General features: G+C 43.0%; 1 protein-coding gene and 1 pseudogene across 3 annotated transcripts in view; one reads left to right on the plus strand and one right to left on the minus strand.

The window, feature by feature from the left end:
• The window catches only part of NRG3 (neuregulin 3), a 575,245-nt gene that overhangs the window by 26,879 nt on the left and 529,394 nt on the right, over window positions 1–18,972 (plus strand). The gene's annotated exons all lie outside the window — the stretch shown is intronic.
• LOC123018168 lies at window positions 13,157–13,946 on the minus strand (annotated as a pseudogene).

Consider the following 18,972-nt stretch of genomic DNA (forward strand, 5'->3'; position numbering starts at 1 on the left):
ACAAGATGCACAACAAGAACATGAACAGAAACATGAACAGCGATGACGGTTCATTGTTTTAGGGACACGATTGTGCAAATGTCGGGCTCACACACTCTCCCTCCTTACAAAAGAAGATCCAGACCAAACATGGTTAATGAAAACAAACCAGGATCAAACCCTGGCTATAGAACCATAGGGAGGAGTGTGTGAAGCTGAGTTGGAAACAGGGTTATTATTATGACAATTTTTTTTTCTTGCCTTCCATGTGTTCTTTTTTCTTTGAAATGAACATGGAAGAAGAGAAGAGAAAAATGAGGCACCTGTGGGTTCCACCCCAAAATGATGCTGTACTGAAGACTGATGGTGTAGATTTTTTTCTTACATTAAGGTCCAAACCAAATATTCTGTTTATCGCACATAATGGAAGTTCTGCATGATAAGATTTCCTTACTCTCCTGCAAATGTGCACGATCCTGCTTTGGATTGGGAAAATGAAGCTTTGAGAAATCAGGTTTAAATTCCCTGCACCCAATTTTCATTGTGAAAGCCAATCCCACTATAGAATCAATACGACTTATCCTTTTCTTTTCTGTAATCTCTCCTCTCCCAGCAGGGTGTATGTAGAATTTTGGTACAACAACCAATGCAGGGAAGCTTCCTGTCCTGAAACGCCATGGTCCTGACTGAAATCAGGCATGTGTGTGCTTGCCGAGGTGTGATAACACAGTCGTTCATATCTGTGTTGTGTGTGATTGAGAGAACATTTAGACTGGTCCTTGGGATGCGATGGGATGGGAGGGGATGCGATGGGATGGGATGAGGAATCTGCGATCCTATTATGTCATTGGACTCTAATTCAACCCGGCCAGTGGTGATGACTGATATCCACAGCATGCTGGAGGGTCAGTTCCCTTGCCTCTGCCCTAAGGAGTTTCATGATAATCCAGAAAAAAAGAACTGCGGAAAACCTTGTAAGCAGCTACAGCAAGTGTCTGGTATATGGCATTCAGCAGACTTTGTCCCTGCGCTTGTTATTTAACTTCTATCCCAATTTTCTGTTTGAAAACACACAGCTGCAAATTGCAGAACACAGCCTGCCGATACTGCTTGGAGATGGAAAGTCTCTGTCCTCGCCACTCATGCACAGCTTCATTCATGCTTGCCAGCCAGTTTTTTTTTTTTTTAATCCTCCCTGACTTGTTCCTAAGAAGTGCATCATTGTGCAGGAAGGGGGAGGGAGAAATACTATTAATGGCAACTTTGTGAGAACAAAGTTCCCATGCTGTGAATATATGTGTACAGTAATTTGCTTCTATAAATGTAACGCCAATTATAGGACTGGCAACATGTATATAGAAAAACTTCCCAAATATGTGGAGAGTTTTGAGGAAATGGAGATTCCTTGGAAATCATATATTGCTCAATGCCATGGCAGTACAGGGTTCTATTTTATTGCCTCTGCTATTGAATATAACTGCTGGGGAGGTTATTCGGCGGTACAGGCTCCAAATAATGTGGGTGACACTCAGTAAACCCAGGTGAGTCAGTGGCTGCTCTGAATCAGCATCCAAGGATGGTCTTGACTGGGTGAGGACCAGCAAACTGAGACTCCATCTGAACAAGATAGAGGTGCAGTTACTGGGTGGTTCATCTGTCTAGTTGATAGTCAACCCGTTCTGGATGGGGTTGCACTCGCTCTGTGGGACACAGTTCATAGATAGTGGTGCTCCTGGAACCAGAGTTTTCCGTAGAGGTACTGGTGGACTTGGTGGCATGGAGCACCTTTTATTAGCTTAAGCTGATATACCAACTGTGACCCTATCTGGATAGGGAGAGCCTGGCTAAAGTTCTCCATGCTCTGGTAACCTCTTGTTCGAATTGCTGCAAGCTGCTGTATGGGGCTGCCTTTGAAAATTTAGTTATTTATTTATGGATTTATATCCTGCCTTTTTCCTACAAAGGGCTCAAAGCAGCTTACATCATTCTCCTCCTCCATCTTATCCCCACAACAACAACCCTGTGAGGTAGGCTGGGCTGAGAGCCTGTGACTGGCCGAAAGTCACCCAATTGGCTCCATGGCTGAGTGGGGACTAGAACCAAGATCACCTGAGTCCCAGTCCCATGCTCTTAACCACTACACATTATGCCAGTCCTCTTCCAGCTACAAGGGATGCCGGTTGAAGTCCAGGCCCAATTCAGCACGCTAGGGCTACCCTTTCAAAGCTGTAAATGGCTTGTGGTCAGGTTATCTGAAGAATCGTAATTACGGTTTCCGTAATTACCTACCCAGACACTGAGAGGGCTTTCTCTGGGAGCTCCTTCCGACGGAAGTGAGGTGGCTGGTTACTCGGAGGAGGGTCTTTTTGATCATGGCACCCAGTTTTGGAATGGACTTCCCAAAGAGGCACACCTGGTGCCCAGTCTGTATTCTTTTCAGTTCCAGGTGAAGACCTTTGTATTTTCCTAATTCAGCTTTTAAACTTTGTTTTTATACATTCCACTTTATTCTGCACTGCTGCTTTGCTTCTACGCTGAATAATAGCAATAGCATTCATTATTAAGGGTTTGTTCTTTTAAGTTGTGTGCGTGAGAGAGAGGCGGGAAATTCCTTGGGCTGTTTGGGGAATTCTGTCCCCCTCTTGGGTTTTTGTACTTCTGAAAAATGTGGGGCTCCTCCTGTGTTTTCATGTATGGTGCTATTATGACTACATAAAAATCCACACTCGGAGAATTTATACAGGATTTGCCATTAGCCTGTTATTCTGTACCAGCTGCCTTTTCCAGACAAGCTTTTTCTTGCTCCAATGGCTTGTTCCACAGCAGTAATTATAACAAAATAGATATCTTTCTTGCCTTCTCTTGAATATGCCTACAGTAGCATTAAAGAGTACACCTTCTACTTTCCATTATCATGGAAAAAAACCTTCAAAACAGGTTCATAAATGTGTGTAAGAGGTTTTAAAATGATGCATAATTTAGTGAAGTGTATTTCTGAATGGGGAAAGATCTATGACTTTTGATGTAGTTTGGTGTAGAACAGGAAAAGACACATTGTTATTGTAAGGTGGTTGTAGACCCAAAGGTATTTCTGAATCTGTGCGCTCTTCTGGATGGTATTTAAGTATACTTCTAGCCCTTGCAGGTACAGAGGGGAGTGTTAAAGAATTAGAAATTACAAATGGCAAAACAAGGCATTTGTCAAACTCTTACAATGTAATTTTGCTGTCTCCAGGCGGGAGCCTTCCTGATGCATGGGGTTATAACTTCCAGCATCCCTACCCAGCTCTTAGCAATGCTGGCTGAGGAGTATGGGTTTTGTAGTCCAACACCACTAGGTTGGGGAAGGCTGATATTTTCTTTCTGTTCAGTTTTCTAAAGTGTTAATTCCCAATGAGAAGGGGGGAAATTGAGAGACCCAGTGTGGTGTAATGCTTTAGAGCCTAGGACCAGGACTCAGGCATCCTGGGTTCGAGTCCCCACTTAGCCATTGGAGCCAACTGGGTGACTTATGGCCAGTCACAGACTCTCAGCCCAGCCTATCTCACAGGGTCATTGTTGTGGGGATAAAATTGAGAGCTGCATAAGGAGAATGATGTAAACCACTTGGAGTTCTTTAAATAAAAAACAGCAGGATATAAGTCAAATAAAATTTAATAAAGAAGTAAATAAAATTGGGGGATATGAAGATTGCATAGTGTCATGCCTGAAGCCCCGACAGGGGCAGCACCTCACAAAGAGGTCTTGTGCTTGGGACCCTGTACCCAAATGCCAACCCCACAACCTAGCTTGGGGGTGGCTGAGCAGATAGCTGTACCTCACCCTGACTCCCCACCCATTGAGCAAACACCCGAGCCCACATCAAAGCAAGAGAGCCCCGAGGGAAAAGGCACTATGAGTTCTGCTCAGAAAGAGTTAGAGCAGACTTTCCCTCCCCCTACTGACGCTGAACTTCCTGAGGACGACACAGGAGGCACAGGGGGCGTGATAGACTTTTCCCTAGCAACCAATTGCAGAACTCTGAGGAGGTGGAAACAAAGGCAAGCCTTGTTATGCCAGAGGGAAGAAAGGCGGGGCCAGGAGAGCTAGTCCCACCTGGGCTTGGGGAGAGATGCCACTAAAGGATTAGCATCTGCATTGCAAAGACCTCAACAGTAGAGCTTATCTATAGAGTTGTAAATCTTGTAGACAAGTAGCAATAAAGGACTTTAGTTTTATTGCTTGTGAACGTGTGGGTTGTTTACATGTTGAGTTGCACCTCAACACATAACTGGAACATGCCACTATGTTAAAGCTTGTTGACTTCCATCTTTATAACAATGCTATTATTATTCTAACTGGTTATATGGTCCTACACATGCAGCAGGACACACTCCTCAACTGGGATTGTGTTCTGGTGGACTTGGTGCTGTGAAGGTAGAGGAATAACATGTGATTTCATTTTCATGGACAGATCATTACTTGCTTAGCTTTGGCCTGGCCACTGGTATGGACTTCAGAAGGACTGGAGGACTTCAGGAAGATTGGAAGACCAGTTAGCTTTGGACTAGCTACCTGTAAAGGTTTCAGGGGGCTTGGAGGACTCCCAGAGGATTGAAGGACCAGCCCCAAGTTCTGATGGATACAAAGAATTTCCTGAATGTGCTTGGGAAATTTTCTGTGTCCCTTTGTCAGGGGTACTGCTGAAGCCCACACTAATCATTGGAATGTGCAAATGACTGGGAATATTGACTCTCTCCTAAGCTTCCTGTCCTTCCTAGTACTACCAGGTTGATTCTTTGGCTTAGCAAGGAGCTGAGGTCAATGAAACAGGAAGGATGCCCGCTAGACTGCTTTTGGAGAAAAACTAAGAAAGAATCCAGCCAAAATCAGGGAGAAGACTTTTTAAAGACCATTTAAAGGGCTGTGAAGGCCACAAAGAAAGCTCACTTGGTTGCCACCATATTTCTGTCTATCTCCAGTCAGGATGCTGCAGAGGGAGATGGAGCAGTTCAAACTGATGGAACCTTGGGAGCTGCTTGTCCAGTTGTGTTGAATTCTTTCCTGCTTGTTGATCTTTGGCATGTGGGCAGGGTATTGCGAATAGTGAAGGCCATATTTACACTCCTTCCCTGTACCTGTTGGCTGCCTCTTTGTGGGAAGGCATCATTCCTAATGGCTTAACAGAGCAGTAATGGAAACCTAACAAAGAAAGCTGCCTTTTTCCTGGGAAATCAACCCAACTGTGGGCTAGTCTCACCTGTACTATTCTTGACAAAGATGATTGAGAAGATCGTAATTGATAGTAATACCTGGACTCACTTGAGTTGAGCACGTGGATGGGATAGCGGACTGAGACTGCTTTGGTTACCTTGATTAGTGGTCTATTCTGTGAACAGCATGTGGGAGAGAATCACCCCATCACTTCTCCTGGACCTCAATGGCTTTCATACTATCTGAACTCCTGCTGGGGCTCAGCCACTGTGAAGCTATTTTGGGTGGTTCTGGTCCTTTCTGTCAGGTTGGGGCCACAATATCCAGGCTGCACCACACATTTCTTGAAATAGCTACATGGTTGGTCAGTTGCTTTCTAGAAACAAATCAAGGCTCTGCTGTTAAGAATGAAAGACGGGTAATGCAGGATCAGCTCTAGAGTCTACCTAGTCAAATATTCTGCTCACTGAGTAGGAAGCCAGCAAGGTGGGCATGGGTGCAAAAGCAGCTCCCCCTCAGATTTTAACCTTTTAATTCCTAAATGGCTCAGCACCTGGACATCTAAGGTGTACCTGTCTTGTTATGAGTCTGCTCAGGAATTAAGATCCACAGGGGAAGCATTTCTGAGGGCACCATTGCCCACACAGGCCTGGTTTTGGGGTGTGTGAGAAATGGCCACCTTCTAAGTAGCTCCCAAACAGTGGGGTTTGCTCTCTTGAGAGTGATGATTGTCCCCCCACTTTGCTCTTTGCTTTTCGAAAGCACGTGAAGACACATCTTTTTAATTTAGCCTTTTAAATTATGTAGCTGTTTTAATGTGATCGTATTTTATGGCTTTTATTGTTCCTTTTGTTATGGTTTTAAGGGTTTATTTTAAATAGCTACACACTGGCTTTTTTTCCTTTTGAGCCAATAAGGCAGTACATAAATTATAATAATTAATAATAATAATAACAACTACAAATGAAGTTAATTTGCATTTAGTAACTGTATGTAATTATCTGTGGCTACCCAGTTCATTTTATTGCTTATGATGTAGCTCTTGAAGAAGTACTTCCTTCTGATAGCAAATGAAAGTCAGGAGAAGTGGTTTTATACATTCTGGATGCTGAACTCCCATCGTAACCTTGGCTGGGCAACACCAGGCCTCGAAAATACGTGGAGATGGCCAGAGATGCACCTGAGATGATTCTGTATGACTTTCCTATACTGGCAGGCAGACCAATAAATAAATAACAATTTTTAGAATATGAGGAACACGGAATTACAGTTTTGCAGAGCAGTAATAACGAGACTGCAGGTGGCACAGTGGTTTAAACCGCTGGGCTGGTTGATCGAAAGGTTGCCAGTTCGAATCTGCAGAACGGGGTGAGTTCCCGTTGCTCCATCCCAGCTCCTGCCAACCTTGCAGTTCAAAAGCACGCAAAGGCAAGTAGATAAAAGGTATCACTTAGCTGGGCAGGTAACAGCGTTCCGTGCACTTCGGAGTTTAGCCATGCCGGCCACATGACCACGGAGACTGTCTGCGGACAAACGCTGGCTCCCTCGGCTAGGAAACGGAGATGAGCACCGCCCCCTAGAGTCAGGCATGACTGGACGTAATGTCAAGGGGAAACCTTTACCTTTAATAACGAAATATGAGTAGTGTGATTCTGATATTAACCACAAGGTACAGAGCATTTGGCTCTCCTAAGAGGCTATCCCTGGAAGATGTACATTCTGTTTTTTAAGTCCTTCATGGCTGACAGCTAATGGAAGATGATTTTTGATGACTCTTTCTAGAATTGAGTGCAGCCGGAGAGGAATCGATAAAGGAAGTGAACTTAATTTTGCATATCCATTAATTTTGGCTTTAAGCAATGTGTTTTGGATACCATAGTGACCACCTTAATTTGTTGCACCTGTGGGACCTCAGTTAGCAAACCTGCTTTAATTCCTTGCCTGGAGTTTTCCCCTGTGATTGTCCAACGTTACTGCCACTGAGATGTGGTCGAGAAAACAGGGACTGCCCACGGGCATGAAATTATGGACACTAAAATAGCCCCTGAAATTTGGAAAATGTGCCCACTTCTACATCTGGGGGAATGTTTGCTTCTTTAATGATGTGGAAGCAAACTTGCAAGTGCTTTACACATCATTACAGGGGAGAGGAGCCAAACTAACGACCTTTTTATTTTCCGATAGAAGAGCCTCCATTATATATTTCAACAGCACACTTCATGTCACAAAAGACATTCTGTAAAGTAGGTCAGCATGATAATACTGATTAGTATTTCATTTATTAAATACCCCATACTTTCAATAGCATTTTTAACCCAATTTTCTTTTCTTGTTAAAAATAATCACAGACAATGATTGCACATTTTTACGGGGTGCAGGGGCAGGATTGAAGAATTGCATTACTATTAGTTGTCAGGAGGAGCTTGCTTATACTCCACTATGCCTGTCTTCTCCTACCCTGTTTTCCCAAAAATAAGACCTATCTGGAAAATAAACCCTAGCATGATTTTTTCAGGATGCTCGTAATATAAACCCTACCCCTAAAATAAGCCCCAGTTAAGATCATCAGCCAAACAGATGCATTTAGTACATTTGGTGCAACACAATTTGGGGTTTGGAGAGTTATGACAATGTTCCAGAAGAAGATGAAATGACTGTATTTGAATAAATGTAGATTTTTGTACATGAATAAATGTATAAAAGTAGATTGTTGCATATGAAAAAAATAAGACATCACCTGAAAAAGCTCTAGTACATTTTTGGAGCAAAAATTAATATAAGACCCAGTCTTATTTTTGGGGAAACACAGTAGTTCTTCCATTTACATCTTTACTCCTTCTCCTGCACCTTTTCTTCATCTTGCCACTCATCTAATCTTCCAATATGTCTTTGCCACCTTGGCTTACTGCCTCTTTAGGCCCCAATTTTCTGTTTCTTAGGTCCCTACTATTTCTCCTTTTCCTGTCCTGCCCCTCCATGATATTGGGAAAGCCTGGCCAGTCATTGTCAAAGGCTAAATTGCCAATATAGAAACCACAATATAGAAGTCACAATATAGCCACATTTCTGCAAACACTGCCACTCTGTGGGACAGCTAATACCGTGCTTCTCGGTTTTACATGATCCCTGCTTGATTACTTTTTAAGCCAAGGGTACAGAACCTTTTTCTATCTGTGGGTCAATCCTATTTGGGGAAACTCTCAGGGGCCACAACTCCCTGGTGGGCAGATCTGAAAGCCAAGGGTGTGGAGCCAAACTCCAGTGGGGTGAGGCCAGAAAACCACTGTATTTTAGCTTAATACCATGAAGCCTTTGAAACTTTTCAAACTTTTAGTGTATGGAAAAAAGGGTGCACAAACTAAGAAGGTGTGAAACAATTTGTGGTTCTATAAGAGCTGGAGCCCGGAAATGGAAGAATGGCTTTGGAGGGACTCCAGCTGGGACCTACCCAACTGGGGTTCCATTCCCCTATTTTAAATCTTCTCCAGCGGACTGGGTCCTTCCTAGCAGCATCATACTCTCTTGCTGATTCTCATGCACCAAGCTACTTTGCGGGTTGTATTTTATCATGCCCAAAGTGCTCCCCCCTCCCACAGCGTTCCAACAAATAGCTGATGGCATTTATTTAGGCAACGTTATTAGCATTTATTATTTAGATAGCATCAAGACAACTCTTCTCCATTCATATATTCAAGGTCATTGCCTCTTTCAGATGCTCCCTCCCAGAGGTAGCCTGCAAAAGCCCAAGCAGAGAATCACCGTGTTTTGCAGTTTCTGTTTTTCACCTGCTCCTCCTCCTCCTCTTGCCATTCCAAGAGCCAAATGCCTTTGGCCCACCTACATCCACTCTGTGGTTTGCAGCCAGGAGGGTGCGAAAAATGAATGGTCAGAGGAAAGTTGAGAGAAGAGGAGGCTGGGGAAGTTTCTAAGGAGAAATCCCTGAAAGCAGTGGTGAAGTGAAGAGCTCTCATGTTGTGTCAGCTGAATTCCACTGTAGGAGATAACGCTTGGAAAACACTGTAGGATCAATTTTATAAATGGTGGTTTTGGGGGTTTTTTTTGGTTTTTTGTGAGCCATCCAGAGACTTTAGTATTGGGTGGCATATAAAAACAATAAACAAATAAAACAAACATTATCATTATTTTTATTATTAGGGTATAATTATTATTAGCTGAAACTTGCCAGCAAAAGCATTGCATAGGAATGGCATTGTAAGAAGATCATGCATTAATGCATTTTACACTGTGCAGTGCAAATAAAAGCCTGCAGGCCGATTGGGTGCCACAAGGAGCATTTCTCACACTGCATGTGAGTGTCGGAGGTGAAGCTGGGCTGGAGCCAGTGTACCCTGAAGGAAGCCTTTGAGTAGAGCTGTAGAACTTTCTTACAGAAGCCCTTGCTGTGTCCGTCTCACTCCCTACTCATGGTTGTTTATGGGGGGAGGGGGTGTTAGACAACATTGTGACTCTCCAGTTTCACTTCTGTTTTTAAAGAGTGCTTTTCACAAGCTTCCTTTAGAGGAGGCAAAGGTATTATTAAAAGAAAGAAAGAAGCAAACAAAACAGTTTCCCTCTTTGTAATCGTCCCATTCTGGTATGCCACCATCAGTAAAAAAGGAAATGTGCTTCCCGTAGTCCTCAGACCTCAGAAAAGCACAGTATTATTAAGAACTGATCTGAACTGAGGAGAAAGTTTCTGAAAAATTGTGCTGGATCCCTGTCTAAAGGCAGGTAGCTACTAAGGGACAGGGCCTTTTCGGTGGCGGTAGCCCAGTTGTGGAAAAACATCTGCAGAAATGTCTTTTCAGTCCTTTATGAAAAATAAAAAAGACTGTATTCATCCTTTTTTGATCCTTGTAGTGCTGCCGGCTTTTATTTTGGCTAATATGTTGATTTCTGTTAAAATTATGGTTTTCTCCTTTTATTAGGTTATTGCATTTTATGGTTTTAGGCTTTGGCTTGTAAATTGCCCAGAGAACTTTGGTCAAAGGTCAACCATAGAAATGTAATAAATAAATTGATGAAATAAATAGGGACAGCAAGCCGGATACAGATTTTCTGCCTGTATCTCACAGTCAAAACTATCTCACTGAGCCCTGCTGAGTTTCAGGGCGACGGTGGAACTGCAGCCCTGAGTATAAAAACCCCCATCTGCACCTTGGAAGTCAATTTTACAATGCCTCCCTTTCCTAGGTTACTGTTCTGTGCTTTATTGCCCAGTAAGATGGATGAATCCCCTTTTGTTCTAGCTGGCATTTTAACAGATCTGTCCTGGATCTCTGACTTGGCATTTGTATTCACTGTCCTACTGGGCTATTCCATTTATTCAAGGCAGATTCTTGTTGGTGGTGATCAAGTAGTATTTATGTATTTATTTATATCAATTTATATAGTAGCACGTGAGGTAGTTTCTTGAATAACACAGGGATTCTTGTTTCTGGTTGAATCTTAGTGATTTTTCCTTTCAAGGAACTCCTCCCCATGTTATTCTCACAACAACTCTGAGAACTAGATAGCCAAATCCTAAGACATTTAGAGTCTTGAACATTAAACCAACACCTAGGACTGAGCCCAGAAAGCACTTGGCAACAAGCACAGGTATTTCAGGACAGGTGTAATGATGCTGATGCTGGCTATTAAATTAGCAGCCTGGCTTCTGTATTTGGCACCTGCTGAAGCTTTCAGGCATTCTTCAAAGGTGGCATTAATGGACTGTGTTGCAGTTGTCCACCTATGATGTAACCAAGGCGTGAAAAAAAAAATCGACCAAGTCAGATGGATTCAGAAAGGGTCACAGCAGGTGCCCCAAGCGTAACTGTGCAAATGCACTTCTTGCCGTAGCTGCCACCTGAAGATCAAATGACAGTATGGGATCAGGGAGGACTTGCATGTTATGGATCTGAACCTTCAGGGGGCATTCAACCCTCGGTTGAATGCCAGCACCCAAAGAAGGCATTCCGTTCACCATCAACTCCTCTGTCTTGGCTGGGTTTAACTTCAGCCTGTTCATCCCTGTTTAGCTGGGGCCATGTTCTGGGGGGAAAATACACGATGATTTTCAAACACCAGTTTACAATGTGGATCCCTGCAATAGTAAGATTGCATTGGTTGGTCATGCCAGAAGCCTTATTGCAGCGCTTAAGTGTTTGCAATCTTGCAATGTAATTTTTTTGCCAAGTTGTACTTTACTGTAGGCAATTACATTGGTGCTTAGAAATACAAGTGCGCTTAGTTTTCAAATGGAAAGAAGGAAATGGGCATTGGGAAGCTGAGGTTTGCTTTGGCTACACTTTTGGGCATGACCTAGTTATTTTGGGCAAGTGCAAAGCCTATATAATAATGCCCGACTTCTCTGCTGGAAACCAAGAGCTTATGAAAATTTATGCTTTCTTGAAATTCCATCTGAAATGTCACTCCAATAGGCAAATCCAGACTCATGTGAAACTCAATGGCAAAAGGACCCCATATGCTCTTTACTCTTCGGAATAAAGATTGTAGGGGAATAAACATGGTTTCCCTCTGTTCTAAGGGTTAGGTGGTGCCTTCTTGACATTAGCAGTGGTGATGACCATTCCAGCACTCAAAGAAAAGGGCAAAGAGAATTTGGTTGATGGCTCAGCTGTTGATATTGCCCAGGCACTGGACCCCTGTCCCCACTTGCATGCATAGCAAAAACACATGGGGAGGCATGCTTGTTGCACGTGACAGCACAGCACTTACACCTGTTGGCTCCTCTTTCAGCCGTTGCTGTTTTGCATGCCAGCACCTGAGAGCATGCATGATACCCCTGGGTTTTAGTCTCATTCCCTGCTCTCTAACAATCTGCATGGCATTAATGAAGATGTATAGTTGTTATGCTCAGATTTAAAGAAGAGAAAACTTTCAGAATTTAAACATCTGGCTTCTTCGTTTGGATGCCCTTGCTTGGTAAATTCAGACTTCAGGAGGCTGCCCTTCAAAGTGAGTTCTCCAGTCATGAGAAGTGAATCAGACTATTTCATGCGATCTCTTCATTATCCCCTCCAGGACACTGGCATGCAATTGATATCAGAAGGCAAAATTGCAAACAGGAGCAATAAAACACTTAGCCAAACTATTTGTGTTTGTACAACATCACCATCCTATAAATGATTCAGCCAGGATACAGCGGTCCTTCACTTTGCCAGATACTCTCACATCCCATTCACAGAAATAATCAATGCAGTCTTAGGAGCCTCAATTTGTATTCTTGTTAGTTGTGCTTTTATGACAAATAGGCTTGGGCTACACTTTTCTGCTCCCTATTCTGATTCTGATTTCTGTAAATTGGTTAATAATCAATAATACTAATGCGTAAAGTTGAGATGCTAAATAGAGTTTTCTGCTGGCTCACTTTCTGAAATGCACGTCAAACCGTTTCCACCAATTGGCTGTTTTCTGGTTTTTGGTTTCTTTAGAATGTATGCTTTTCTCTCTCCTATTTTTGACACATTTCCCCCTCCTTTAAATGAAATTCTTTCAGAACTGCAGTAAGTAGAATCACTTTCTTTTTTGTCTGGTTTGTTTTAAAAAAGGATAAAGGAAGAAGGAACGGTTGGGTTTTGACAGCAGGAAGGCGTAGTAGTGTTAGAAATGTTGACTCCCCTCTTGTGTAACCATAGCAATTCAAGATATTCTACTTTATTGAACACGACCTCAGGCAAATTGCTTCTGTAACTAAGTCATTAGTCCTCTTTAAGGCAACGTAGAACTCCATCACCTGCTGATATTTCCCTGTTGCACTCACTTCCAACTCGTGTGCATCTGGAAAGAGGTTGTACTTGTACCTTGTGAATGTGTGACAGCACCCATGGGGTGAGGGGGGGGAGAAAAAAAATATCTTTAGCTTCTCAGAAAATTCCCACTGAAATATTTATTTGTTTATTTGTGATATTTATATGCCGTCCTATTGCAAACGCCTCAGGACAGCTTACAAAAAAACAAAACAGAACAGATGATTTACACATACTATATACACTCATTTTTATACATATTAACATCTTCATTGTCTTGGCTATTTCAAAAGACTGTGCACTACTGGGATAAGATAGCAGGGGGTGGGGGAGGAATATGTTCTATTATTTTTCCCAAGCAAATAAAATCAGGTGCCATCATGAGAAAAAGGGGAAACTTATTTCAATTTCTCATTGCTAACATTTCATTTATGTCCCAAATGAGATGCCGTAATTGATCCATGATTTGCTTCAGCTGTTGATTCTTCTGTTTCAGTTTTGTGTTCACTTCCATGATTTCCCTTCAATCTTCACTTGCAAAGAGAAGTTGGCTGGCTGCTCCTCGGTCTTCATGCTTAAAGCCATCCTCTTCCACATAAGGAATTAATTGCTCTACGGGTATGGGGTCAAGTCCTGCACAGTTTTCATTGCATTTGTCATATACCAATCTCAGTTTCCTAAACAGTATTGAGAGTTGATGTAGATGTTCTTGCAGCTTTCCTAATCTGTCCTGGTATGTGCCCGTGTGATAGGATGACACCATTTGGAAGCTGCATATTTCTCAGCAGCTGGAAAATCTCCATGGTGCGAAATACACTATCCTGCACAGTCTCTTGACCAATGCGGCATACAGAAGCTGTGTTTACTTCCTGTGCAGCTTGAGCCTGAGGTCCAGAAAAGACACCAGGAGGCATTCGTGCTCCTGCTAGAGGTGGTGTTGACATTTTGCTGCCTTGTGGAATCAGACAGGCAGCCCAGTATTCCCCGGCTTGGCCTCCTTCCCGCCTGAACTGGCTTTGCCTGTGGATCCATTGACGACATCGCCTCACATATTTGACACCTCCCCCAAATATGGAAAGGTATAATGAATCCTTTGAACTTTGAACACAGAAATCTTGTTGACTGATCCATGCCATTCGAGGGCAGGATTATGTGTTTAAGAAAGTAGAGAAAAAAGAATGTATAAAGGGCAAATGACACGTTCCGCTCATCATGTAGGAGTAGGTGAGCCAGGGAGGTGGGGCAGAATTGCTTCCGTTACTTTAATTTTCTGCAGGAAATTTTCCATTCCATGAGTTCATCAGACAAAATGAATGGATGTCAGTTGCAAACACAGCATCGGGCATCCTTGACAGTTTCAAAGCTGTAATTAATGGGGGCAGGGTGTTGGGTGATTGTCAGCTGGGGGATGCTGAGAGTCACAGGACTCTGCACATGTGTATGATTGCTCCCTCAGTGACGGGCCTGATGCAATAGGGATGCTCAAAAGCCCTCAGGAAGAGTGTGATGGTGATGCTTACAGGGGTGATGTTTGTCCACATTGCTCCTGTCCTGCAAGCCAGATAGAAGGTTGTTTTTGGACATTAACAGAGGTATGTTGGGGGGCAAGTGAGCAAGGCTGGAGTGGTGCCAGGATGCATTGTAAGAGTCATTGCAGCTTCCTTTATTCATGCTCCAAGTCACTCTTGCCAGTTCAGTGTGGTTCTTGCTGAGCTTGCTGCGAGCTGGCAGAGTGATCTAAGCATGGATCCCCTGCACTGAAGTTGGTACTTTTTCCCATCCTTGGATCTGGGAACCCATAGAATCCTCTGCCCTCCTAAACCTGTCCAGGGGGCCACAGGATCACTTTATAAATGTGCTTCCTTTCTTCCTTTGATATTTTAGGTCAAGTGCTTGTGATTTGTTGAGACAAAATAGTCTCATGAGATACTTATTAAAGATACATTGTTTAATAAATACAAGTAAAATAAACATGCTAAATTAGATCTCCCTAGGGCAAGGGAGTGTGTATGAGAACCACTGTGGTGTAGTGGCTGCTAGACTGGGACTCAGGAGATCTGAGTTCTAGTTCTCACACAGCGATGGTGCTCACTGGGTAACCTTGGGCAAAACACAGACTCAAATCAAGCTAACCTTCTCACAGGGCTGTTGAGTGGACAAGATGGAGAGGAGGAGGACCTTGTTAGCCACCTCAGGTTCCTTGCAAGAGGAAGAAAGATGAACCATACATGTGGCAACAACAGCAGCAGCAACAAAAACAACATACACCCCCTTAGGATGTTTTGACCTGTAGGTACCCTCAGTTTTGTCCACATAGCCCAAGGTGAAATTGTAGGCCAGAAGACTGTTGCCCATTCCTGTTTAGGTTATTAAAGTATTTTCTGAGCCAAACTAAAAATTCCGCTGTGCAAGTGAACCTTTGCAAGTGAAACTCATTCAAACATTTACCTGGCAGTTTTACAGACTGATTCCCTGCACCCCCGCAGAAATATTTCCAGCCCAAAACTTTCCAGAAAATTGATTCTGTTGAGCTGAGCTTAGCTTGTTGCTTTTCTTCAGTGTAACTCAACACAGGCCTGATTTGGATCAGAACCAGCATGCTCCAGGAGGGGGGAATTAAACCTTCTTCCTCAAATTTTACCCCCTCAAATGAGGGGGGATAAAATATTCCCTATCATATGCACTTTAAAGGGTTTTTTAAAAACTCACTCTGTGATGGGGGTGAAATTCTGCCTGGTAGGAATGGATGGGAAAAAGTTTAAACCCTTCTTCCAGGAACATGCTGGTTCTGTTCCAGATTAGGACCATGTGCAATTATAGTTCCAATATGTATCATAATTGTTATTAGTATTGATATTATTATTAGTTATAGTTATACTTAAAATGATCAGGTTCATCTTCCAGTACATGTAGTCTTGGCACTGCAGTCCCAGAGGAACGTGAAATTTTTCTTGGCTTCAAAAATTACTTTATGCTCCTGGACTTTGTGGTAAGGCATGGAACCCTAAAAATACATTTTAGCAAAAGCAGGGAAATGGAATCTTAAGTCGCGTTGCTGCCTTGTGTTCAGACTTCATTTCAGGCTCACCAGCAGATACAGATTTACCTCTTGGGCTTGGAACTGCCCCACAAAATGAAAAAGCTCTGAGGTTGCAGAAAGGAGTGCATATTTTCAGACTGTGGGACACGTACACAAAAATGGCTTGTAAAAAGAAAACCAGGCCATTTGGGCTAGAACAATCCTTCCCCAATGTGCTAGCTTTCTACCTGGATATATGGAATATATATGTGACCATATACACTCTGTGTGTTTCTGTGTGAAAAAGAAGAGCACTGAAAATAGTTCCGCTCTTCCCATCTTAACTCTGAAAGGCCATTTTGTCACTTCAGGCTCTTACCACTTCATCCTGCTGCTTATGCCGAGAAAGCCTCATTGAGTCTTGCATCAAGTAACGATTCCAATGAGCCGTCACCGATTCATCACCACACAAAAAACATTTGCATCACTTGATGTCTCTGTTGATTACTTCGTATAGCCTCTGACTTGAATGCGCTAACCCATGCCATTGAAAAAGCTCTGCGCACCGATCGGAAAGCGCTCGCTTGCTCGCTTGCTCTCTGTCTCTGTCTCTCTCTCTGGCTTTGTTGCAGTCCTGGGGATACATGTGGTTTTGTGAAGAGAGTAAGAATGTCACCACATCCTAACTCTGGATCTGCTTTTGGCCCCTGTGGGTTTCCAGGTGCTGTGCCTTTTCTGTTTTGGGAACAGTCCTTCTCACAAAATGCTTCCTAACAGCTTATGAAATGATCTGGATGTGGTAAGTTATAATACATACTCTGACAATGCATAGGTCGAGTTGCACAGTTTTCATATGAGAATTGTAGTGGTCACAGGACTGCTTAGTGGAAGAAAAAACACCCTTTTGGGAGGTAGGTTCTTGGAACCAATGGACACGGAGTCTGCAATGGGGGGTGAATTTACCAAGTTGTATATCCTACTAGACAACATCTACTCTTCTCACATGAACCGTTTCTCTGAATTACCCCAACGTTTGTGCCTCTTTGCTTTAGTAATCTTTCTGATCAAACCGTTTTCTGAATAAAGAAGCAGGTGTTAGTGACGAATGGACTCTACCCAGCTTGCCATGTTTGCAGTGAGACTATTGCATGGTGCTACAAGGCCTAGTTTCTCCCCTACCATACATTGCAATGTGTTTCCCTATCTCTTCCACCACCCTGGGATAAGCTTTGCAGTTAATAGCTTTTCTCAGCAAGTGTCTTGGAAAAAAAGAAAAGCGTACCACTTCTGGTTCTGATGGTGCTTTGTAGATCAAAGTTAGTGGTACTCCTTGAGAAGTGTAGTTCTCATCATCTCTCTCTGCTTCCAATAGTAAACCAACCTAGGAATCAAGGACCTGGGCTTGGCAGGATAAGAGAGAATAAGAACCGCTATTACATAAGATCTTTTGCAAGGACATGAACCCAGGTAGAGAAGATACTCACTGAATATAAGGTTGCTTTGATGGGTGAACTGGTTATAGTAGTCACTGGCATTTCATCAAGAGAACAGGGCTTCTCATTAAGGAAATTCTGTGCAGGAGCTGCACTGGGATGGATCAATGGGAACTCACCCCGTTGTGCAGATTCGAACCTGCGACCTTTTGATCAGCCAGCCCAGCAGCACAGCAGTTTAAACCACTGTGCCACCTACATCCCATTAAATTCTGTGCAGAAACCTCGTAGTTTTCATAATGATCAGTGGAGATTTCATGAATGCAGCAGGGTTGATTTAAAGATGTTCACACATGCTTCCATGCAACAACGGCTGACCATGACTTGTTTTATCCTTTGTGGTGGAGAGGAACATTTGGAGGACTTGGTGACTTGTTCTATGGAGATGGGTACCTAGTTCCTAATACAACTGAGGTTAACAAACCTGCTAACAGCACAATTTTATGGATATTTCACAGAATTAAGTTCACTGGCATTTACTTTCAAGTAGGATTGCAGTCTGAGTCAGAGAAAGAGAGAGTTACTAAAACACAATGTTACAACCCCAACAGAATACTCATACACACACTACTGATGTTTTAGTGAAAAGACTAAGTTCATCCTTCATGTGTTCCTCAGGTGCTCAAATCATCTAGCACACTTTGGATGTCCTTCAGGATCCACCAAACTTACCTGGGAAAGGGCAAGATGGAGGACCTTCCTCCTGTATGGATGCAAAGAGCATCACTTTCTTGCTAGGACTTTTAACCTGTAGACCCCTTCTCATTAAAGAGAAGTATCGTTCCACCAAGGAATAAAGCAGTGGTCATCTTTGGCTCCTGTCCTAGGTAGGTTTTGGTGGATCATCACAGTGCAGGTGAGATTTGCAGGCAAGGAAGCTGCTTGCCAAGTGAACCTTATTTGACCTACCTTTACTTGTGAGAAATTGAATTTCCCACCGCCTTCCAATTTTCCATTGAAATGAATGGTTATTTCATTGTTTTGCTAAACTGACTGCTGCACTTCTCGTGGGTAGAGAAAAGAGCAAAGTTGCTTCCCAGCCATGAGCATTTCACCAAAGAATGTCCTAGCAACATGAATTTGACTTGTCCCTGGGCTACCTTGCTGAGGTATTCTTAGAACTAGAGTGCAGACAGGTATCTACCACGTGGTGAACGTAAAAATTAATGGGACAGAAAATAGGCTAGAATCCTCTTGCATTTTCCATGCACAGTTTAGTTAATGTGCTAATATTAAGGTAAGTCCATTTTCTTGCTTACAAGAGCTAGGAGTGGCCCTCCCTTCATGGCAATAGGATGTGTTTCTGTAGTAATACTTGCCTAGTCATCAACTGGCTGGTTGTTTGCATGTGGTTTTGTACAGTATTTGCAAGCTTTAGGTTTTGAACATTGGCCAGGCAGTTTTAGAAATAGATTGACCTCATTCCTGCTGAGCCGTGATTAAAGATCAGTGGGGTATGTTTATTCCTTTGAGCAGCTGCCTCCAGATGGAATGGAAATGAAATTTTAGTGAGCATTATTTGGGATGTAAAGCCGGT

The sequence above is a fragment of the Varanus komodoensis genome, unplaced genomic scaffold, assembly GCF_004798865.1.
Source record: "Varanus komodoensis strain SLA01 unplaced genomic scaffold, ASM479886v1 scaffold11, whole genome shotgun sequence".
NCBI lineage: Eukaryota > Metazoa > Chordata > Lepidosauria > Squamata > Varanidae > Varanus > Varanus komodoensis.